Below are 9,222 nucleotides of genomic sequence, written 5' to 3' on the forward strand. Positions count from 1 at the left end.
GGCTTCCTGCTGCCTTTGTCTGATCTTTTCAAACTGACTTGGCAGGGCCGCCAGCACCGCGCTGCCGCGGGGGGAAACACGAATGCGAAAACAGTTGAATTATCTTCACGTGAAAAAATAAAGTGCGGTATTACAGCGTGTTCCGTTTGATCGCGTTTAATGATGTTGTGCGATGCCCACAATCGTTTTTAACAAAGCACATTTTAACCAAAATGACTTTGGTCAATTTTAGCTCCCCTCTTTGTAGGGCGTTGTTGGTTTGGCCCAGCTCAGCTGGAACAGTAAGAATAGTTCCCCTGGAAACCAACTTCTTACAATTCAGTTCACTTTACCCTTAACCCCTTAATTGTCGAGGTAAATCCATTGCTTTTGTTTTGCTGATTTATGTTACATTTAATGATAAATAGTTGTAGTTCAATGCTTTTCCATCGCTAAACCCAAGATTTACGGTATTATAATAGAAGATTGCTACTATATATTTTTTAACATTCACTGCAAGTGAAGCTTGCTAGCCAGTTGTGGGTTTTTCCTATTTGCTCACCCAGGGTAGCTATGTACCGGGCAACATTTACACATGTAGAAACGTCTTAGTATTTTGAAGTTACTATACAATGAGGAAAGAGGAGCACAGGAATAACTATAGATACAGGAGTTTAACCCTCAATGCTTTTATTATTATTATTATTATTATTATTATTATATTAACCCATTGACAAATCAGAATTTCAAGAGGATATAGTTACCTAAGATAGAAGCCAGTTTACATTTGACTGAAATTTCTACTTTCAAGTACACAAAATGAACAGTTACTGCAACCAACTGACTTTTTTTTACAGTCACTGTGGACGTGGTAGAAAATGTTGAGACTGAATATTCACAGCCTGTCTCTAAAGTGATGATCACTAATAATAATAATAATAATAATAATAAACATAGAGGTTAGCAGGGTTGTTAGTCCGTTTTTTAACTGTGTGCAGTTAGCCAGTTAGCTAGTTTCTCTTTCTGTTTCAAATAAAGCAGTGTTGCTGAGTGAACAGAAAACTCTTCTCACTCGCTCTGCCCCTCTGCCTCTGAAGCACAATTTTAGGCAAAAATAGTGATCCAAGTCAGAGACAAAGCAGCAGCCGAGCTGTTACTTCACAGGAAGGGAGAAAAAACGAATTCTGAGTATATATACACTATATCAACCATTATTAATCACATGACCAAATTTACAACTTTTTTTGTGAGTTTGAATTTTTTGTAGACATAGCTATGTTTTTTCAGTTTAATGAAAATGGTGAACCATTTCATTAAAAAATACATGCAACGCATTGTTTTGCAGTCAAATTTTATTTGTCTCTTTCCGTCTGACTGTCTGTTCATCCCTCAGTTGGTCTGTCTGCCTGTTTGTCTTCTGTATGTATCTACTGTGTCTGTCTGTCTATCCTCTGTTAAATTTCTGGCACACTGGAAGTTTTTCTTCAGATTGTCAAAATGGGAGATCTGAATGCTGTCAGTTCAGTTAATGATAGAATTACACACACACACACACACACACACACACACACACACACACACACACAAAGTAAAACCTCCACAAGCATGGGTCTGTTTCTCTGGCCCAACGCACTGTCTCGGAAACAAGCGCCCGGCACCAGAGATTTTTCTCTGCTAAGGATGAATCCTCTCGCACAGAGAATGCTGTTATTCCAAGGCCCTTCCCCGCATACAGCAGGCACGGCATTGGCAATTGTTAGTTGATATGACAGGAGAGCGGTTGCAGAAATTGCTGGAGTGTGGCGGAACGGCGGAGGAGGAGAGAGAGGAGCGGCACGAACACATCAGTGTTTACAGGGAAAATGCAACCCAGCATAACTGACAGCACAAGCCCTTCTTCTCTCCCTCTTTCCCGTCAAACAGCAGCAACAAACAGCAAAGAAAATGAACACAGGTAAAGAGGATCCTACCCTCTCTTTCTTTCTGCTACATGAGAGTCAAAGAGAACCCAGCCGCTTTTGTTGTGTTCACATGTTACAGGGATACGCCTTTAATTTCTCTGATTGACCCCCCCCCCCCCCCCCCACACACACACACACACACACGCTCATGCTCACACACACACACACACACACACGCGCGCACTCACACACACACACACACACTCTCACACACACACACACACACACACACACACACATACACACTCTCACACACACACACATACACACTCTCACACACACACACGCACGCACACACACACACGCGCAGCAGTGAGATCAGCCGTGTGTTGTCAGATGGGTGCCGGCCGCCTGGCTGCGCAGTCAGTCCTGACACTCAGCGCGTGAGAGGCTGTGTGCTCTGTGACAGGCGTCTCAGAGCAGCCAGGGCCCTCGATCCGTCCTGCCTGACAGCAGCCCCACTCAGCCCTGCTCCCTCTTACAGCAGCCCTGCTGCTCCTGTGGGCCAGCCCGCTCCACAAAATAATGAGAGAGAGAGAGAGAGAGGGGGGGGGGGGGCAGGGAGAGAGGGAGAGGGGGAGAAAGAGAGAAAGAGAGGGAGGGAGATAGAGAGAGGAAGAGGGGAGAGAGAGAACTGGAAAGACAAGTGCTACATGCAAATTCAAAGGCGCTGAAAAAAGCCAGCTGAAACGTCTGTCATGTGATGCGATGTGCTGATTCAGGAGAGGGTGATAATTGGATAATTGGTGTGTGGTGCTGGTAACTGTGCTCCAGGGTTTGGTTACCTTGGAGATCTGCTTGTGTGTCAGCATGCTGCATAAGATGGACACATCTACTTTAGGTAGATTTAATGATGAACTGCTGGGTTTTTTAAGGGTGTAATTCTTTCTCTCTTGATTTTTAGTTCCAAACAATTGGAAGAGATTGAGGATGTGGAAGTCCGCATACAGCCATGCGTTAAGGTGCATGATTTCTCTGTATGGTCAGATGACACACTTTGGACTGAGTGCCAGAGTGACCCACTTCAAATCCTCATCTATTCAGATGTAAAACTGCACTGTCTGCATAAGACCCTGTGAGGGAATTCCCAGGACACAGCTCACATGCGCATTAAAATGCTACTGTGATGTAATAAGTGCTGTGCGTATGTGGCATGCTGCCAGACAGCAGGGATGTTCCGTGTGTGCATTGTGATGTACTGAGTGTTACATGCATGGAACACGCTGTGGGAAGGTCGAATGTTTGCTGTGTTATTTTTTTTCACTCTGCTGCACACTGGAAATTACACACTGTTCTCGGTTCAGTAAAAACGAAACGTCTCACAATCCTTCTCACACTCACATGCGTGGTTCGCAGGCTGAAGGCTGCAGGCTTTCAGAGGTCTGGTCTGGATGACTGTGTTGTAATAGGTGTGTGTCAGGTAGATTGGAGGCAGTGTTCCCAGCTCAGCACTGTAGAGGCCTGGAGCGGGGCATTGGTGAAAGTGCATGGTGACGGGATGGATAGAAAGGCGTGTGTTTAGATCAGTTGATCCAGATGCACCGGTAGCCCCAGGGAGAATAGCCACACCAAGCCCAGCAGCCAAGAGAGGCCCAGTGAGGGGAGAGACACAATACCAACCTCTGCAGGGTGTCATTGTCCATGAGAGCACCTCCATTTAACACACATATTATGTATACACTCTCGCTCTCTCTCCCTGTATATATATGTGTGTATATGTATATGTATACACTCTCGCTCTCTCTCCCTGTATATATATGTGTGTATATGTATATGTATACACACTGGTGTGTGGTTGGTGTATTTGCAGGACCAGTGCATACACTTCTGCTGCTCCAGGCGAAAAACAATTATGTCACCCCTCTATTTGCAACGGACCGTACCAGCAACAACACACAAACGCCAATATGCCATACACATAAAGCGAAAAACCGGCAACAACACACAAACGCCAATATGCCATACACATAAAGCGAAAAACCGGCAACAACACACAAACGCCAATATGCCATACACATAAAGCAAATAGTCTAGTGCAACGCTAGTGTGCTCAAAGTGTCAACAATATTAAAGCGTGCATGACGCAATATGCGGGCATTTTGCGGATCCATGTACAAATAACGCACCAAACAGGTCTGCTAAAGCTAGCACCTGCCGCCTCTTGTGGAGCACACGGTGGCGGAGCAACGGCGGTAGTTGTGCTAGCGGTCTCTTGGCTCGGTGGTGGACATGAAGGTGCGTCATCCTTGCTAACACTCCTGGGATCAATATATTTTAACAACGAATCCCTCTGTTTTTGGAGTGCTTGCTCCTTCAATAGTCTCCTCTTTTTATATTCGCAGGCAGATAATTTCAGTCGTTTGGACATGCTGCTCTCCTTATCCTCAGTCATGGCTCGTGAGAGCTGGGGGCGGGAGGCGGGGGAGGGAGGCGGCTGCAGGTGCAGCGTGATCGACACATTCCTCAGCAATTCATATATTTCTTGAATAGTTGGCCCCGGGTTGGCCCACATTTTGCTGCCCCTGCCAAAGTGCCGCCCTAGGCAGTTGCCTACTTCGCCTATATGGACGCGCTGGCATTGCGTATTTGTATATATATTTATATATGTATATATGTGTATTTCACAGAGGTATGAGAGCTAGCTGCAGTCCTGCTGGGCGTGAGGAGGTGTGTTTCTGTGCAGGCAGAGCGAGCTGCAGCTTGCCCGGATGTGGGGAAGTGAGCGGCAGGAGCGCTTTGAAATGCAGGCTGCTCTCTGATGGAGGAGTCAAGGGCGAGCGGCCTGTAAAAGCAGCAGCTGCGCCACCCACTCCCTGCCCTCCCACCGCCATGGTTACGCCCAAGACCGGCTCCTGCCTGCAGCGTTTCCCTCTCTCCCTGCCTCACTGTCTGCCTCCCTCTCTCGCTGCCTCTCTGTCTCCCTCTCTCCCTGCCTCACTGCCTGCCTCCCTCTCTCCCTGCCTCTCTGTCTGCCTCCCTCTCTCCCTGCCTCTCTGCCTCTCTGTCTCTGTCTCTCTCTCTCTCCCTCTCCCTCCCTCCCTCTCTCTTTCCCTCCCTCTCTCCCTCTCCCTGCCTCACTGTCTCCCTCTCTCCCTGTCTCACTGTCTCCCTCTCCCTGTCTCCCTCTCTCCCTCTCCCTGCTTCTCTGTCTCCCTCTCCCTGCCTCTCTGTCTCCCTCTCCCTGCCTCTCTGTCTCCCTCTCCCTGCCTCGCTCCCTACCTCCCTGCCTGTTTCCCTGCTCCTTGTCAGGGCTGTGCCGCTCTCTCTGCTCCACAGAGGAAGCCACCAGCCAGCTTGCAGGAGCCCTGGCCCAGATAACACAGCCTGCTCTGTGACAGCGCGCATGCATGGAGAGCTTTCTGTCAGCTATGTTCGCATTTAGTATGCCGCTTCTGTTTTTTTACCGGTCATTGGCTGAAAGCCCCGTCATTATCAGCATTCATTCCTCTCTTTTCCTTTAGTGTGTGTGTGTGTGTGTGTGTGTGTGTGTGCGCGCGCGCATGCGTGCGTGCATGTGTGTGTGCGTGTTTGAACGTGTGCATGTGCTGCGTGCGTGAGCATGTGTGTATATGTTCACTCATGTTTGTGTGTCTGTAAGTCTGACTAATTCAGTTTGACATTAATGCTCAGCTCCGGTCCTTGAGGGTGCAGGGTTTTGTGTACTGACTTCATGACTATAACAGGGCTGATGAGCTTATGACAAACTCCTGTTTATTTAATAATCTGCTTCCTCTGCGTCTCAATGCAGTTAATGAGGAACAGCGCCTTGCTGGTGGCCTGCACTCCCTCATCCCTGTCTGGAGCTCAAATCTGCCCTCTGATCCTGCGTCCCTAAAGTGGGGTCAGGGTGCATCGCTAGGCTCTAAAAATTAACTGCCACCGTAGTGTCTGAGTGTTTTTGTATATGCGTGTGTGTGTGTGTGTGTGAGTGAGAGAGAGAGGGAGAGAGAGTGTGTGTATATATGTGTGTGTGAGTGTTTGTGTATATGTATATATGTGCAGGAGTGTTTGTGTATATATGTGCGTGTGTGTGTGAGTGTTTGTGAATATATATCTGTGTGTTTGGGTATGTATGTGTTGCATGCACGCATGCTGGTTTATTTTTGGTGGAGTAGCTCTGGAGCTGTCAGGAAATATCTTCTTTAAGTGTCGTGATTCTTTGCCAGAGAAAAAAGCAGGTCTGCAGCTTCTGCTGCTGGGACTGTGAGCCGTACACAACTGGCGACGGCGCTGTGAACATCTATACAGCTCTCAATCAGAGTAATGAAAATGTAAATAATTGATACATTCTTGCTGGAACACATTGTTTTCATTTGAATTAAACATTACAAGCAGGCATATTGTCTGGAAAAATGACTAAACATAAATAGCAGGATATGCAAACAAGTGTGAAATTAAAGAGTGTGGAGGCCTTTTATGTTTCTATTAGAGATGTTCTGTAATGATCTCACTGCACGCTGGTGTGAGGCGGCTTTTGCTATCCAGCCTTTCTTCAGAAAGTTAGCTGTGTCTCCGATACAGGTCAGGTTAATCAATCCAGAGAGGAGAGCTGAAGCTTTGCAGGAAGTGTTAATCAGGCCAGGCCAACAGAGATTCATCCAGGAGCTCCCAACCCCTCCCCTCTCCACCGAGTGCATTCTGAGGGGAGGTGTGTGTGCGCGGTCACAGCGCGGGACGCTGTGTGCGTGTGTGTGTGTGTGGAGGGGTGTGTGTGTGTGTGTGTGTGTGTGTGTGTGTGCGTGTATGTGTATGTGTTTGTGTGTGTGTGTGTGTGTGTGCGTGTGTGTGTGTGTGTGTATGTGTATGTGTATGTGTTTGTGTTTGTGTGTGTGTGTGTGTGTGTGTGTGTGTGTGTGTGTGTGTGTGTGTGTGTGAGGGGTGTGTGTATGTGTTTGTGTGTGTGTGTGTGTGTGTGTGTGTGTGTGTGTGTGTATGTGTGTATTATCTTGCATGTTCAGACACAGTCTTGGATCCATCTTTTCCCATGTTTGCCGTCTCTCATTGAGGGGTTGGCCTTTGATGTTCCCCTTGTTGATGTTGTCTTGGATGCAGGGCCTTGCAGTGGTCTCTGGGTGACTTTTGTGCTGTGCCCCCCACCCCCACCACTGGGATGGTGGGGAGGCAGTGGAGGGGGCTGGGGGTGTAATCTGGGGGGGGTGGAGCAGCTGAGAGGGAGGCCGGGGCTCAGGGCAGGGCTGAGGACTGATGGGCAGCCAGCAGAGAGGGTGCCAGGGGCGGATTGGGCAGGGTGCCCAGCCCTGCTGCCCGCTCCACCGGCTGCCTGCGAGAGAGACGTGCCCCTCCTGCTCCTGGAGGGGAGCTCTTGGAGGGAAAATAAAGGCTAGTTTCAGAAACACAGTCGGTCTCTGTTACCGCTGGACTGATCCGATCAAGTTGACCTATATCTTCAGAGAAGATGCACAGGCATAGGTGCTGTTTGCAGATAAATGACATGTTTGTGTTTTAATGTGTTTGTGTGTGTGTGTGTGTGTGTGTATGTGAGTGAATGCATGTGAATATGTGTGTGTGGAGTGTGTATGAAGAATGTGTGTGTGTGTATGTATGAAGTACGTATATGTGTTTGTGTTTGTGAGGGGTATGTGTGTGTATGTGTGTGAGTGTGAGTGTGAGTGTGAGAGAGAGAGAGAGAGAGAGAGAGAGAGAGAGAGTGTATGTGTGGTATGTGTGTGTTTGTGTGTGTGTGAGAGAGAGTGTGTGGTTTGTTGTGTGAAGTGTGTGTGAGAGAGAGTGTGAGTGTGTGTGTATTTGTGTGTGTGTGTGTGTGTGAGAGAGAGAGAGAGAGAGAGAGAGCTCTTGGGTTGCCCTGTGCAGGTACAGCTGGCCACACAGAGCTCTCCTGCAGGGCCTCACTCTCCTCAGCTCCTCTAACTGTGTCACATTACACCCAGAGCCCCCCCGGGAGAGCTCCCAATTAACACAGCCCAGTTTGTGCCTGTGCACCCCTGGGGACTCATTCTGCTTCAGAGGCGCGGATGCAGGCTGAGTGGGCCGAGGAGTGGGTGCTCTGTGCCTCAGAAATCTGGTGCAGAGCTTTGTCCCAACGTGAGTCCAAACCGTTAGCTCCTTCACAGATGTGCATTTGCTGCTGGATGAAGCAGCCGTGGTCTCCAAACTTTGGAGGGACACCTTTTCCTGCACGACACTGTACCAGCCGGCATTAGACTATTTACAGAGTACAAATAGACTCAGGAGGGAATGAAATGCATTCGCAGTACGTCACCGCGTCGGGGAAACGACTGATATAAAGCCAGTTTGCCTGTTTATGATTTCCTGTTCAGCCAGTGAGAAAAGCATATGGGCCTCGAGAAGAGGTGACACTAGCTCACTGCTTCACAGCTAACTCTGCCTGTCTGAGTCATCAGCTGCCAGTCTGCAAGAGGGAGAGGCAGAGCAAGAGGGGGAGGAAGCAGGAAGGATAGGCTGGGAGAGTGAATGAGAGGGTAAGTCAGAGAGTAGGAGAGGAGAGGACAGGAGAGCAGGAGGAGAGGGACAGGGAGAGGGGTCCGGGGGGCCGCAGAGGATGAGAGAGAACAGCCAGAGCGTGTCGGAGAAAACCCGTGTCACGGAGGGAGAGAGACAGCGGCAGAGGAGTGATGTTAGGGCTGGGGAGTAGAGGAAGTGACAAAGGGAAAGAGAGAATGAAGGAGAGAGAGAGAGAGAGAGAGAGGGAGGGAGGGAGGGAGGGAGAGAGAGAGGGAGAGAGCTGTGTGCAGCCCACATGTCTTTGATTTGGGAGTCTGGCTGCTATCTGGGTTAGTCACAGGCAGCAGCCGGCGCAGCCCTAGACTTAATGATATACAGCAGGCGTCTCGCTCAGACACCTCACCACAGAGATCTGTCAGAGCTGCCTTTCCATTGATCTCCCAGCACCGCTGCAATGCATCGTGGGACACACAGCTGGCCTGCCCCCACCCAGCCGCTTTCCCCCGCACAGGCAGGGCTCGGAGCGGGCGGGGCGGGCGGGGCGGGCGGGGCGGGCGGGGCGGGTGAGCAGCAGACCCGCTGGCGTGAGGACAGTGAGCGCACTGACAGCTGCAGGGACTGCATGTGACCGTTGGCTGCTTTGTGCTTCGTTTTGTCCCGGGAGAGAGCGAGGGAGGGCCATGTGACAGCCCTGTTTCTACTTTTTCTTATTTAAGGTACAATAATATTGACGTGTGTGCAGAGACTTGAAGGACCATCTCTTCTTTCACTGCCCTGTGCAGATCCACGCCGGCTCTGGGCCTTCCTCAGTCACTCCGTGGGTCTCCAGCTCTCTGCT

The sequence above is a fragment of the Megalops cyprinoides genome, chromosome 23 (assembly GCF_013368585.1).
Source record: "Megalops cyprinoides isolate fMegCyp1 chromosome 23, fMegCyp1.pri, whole genome shotgun sequence".
Lineage (NCBI taxonomy): Eukaryota > Metazoa > Chordata > Actinopteri > Elopiformes > Megalopidae > Megalops > Megalops cyprinoides.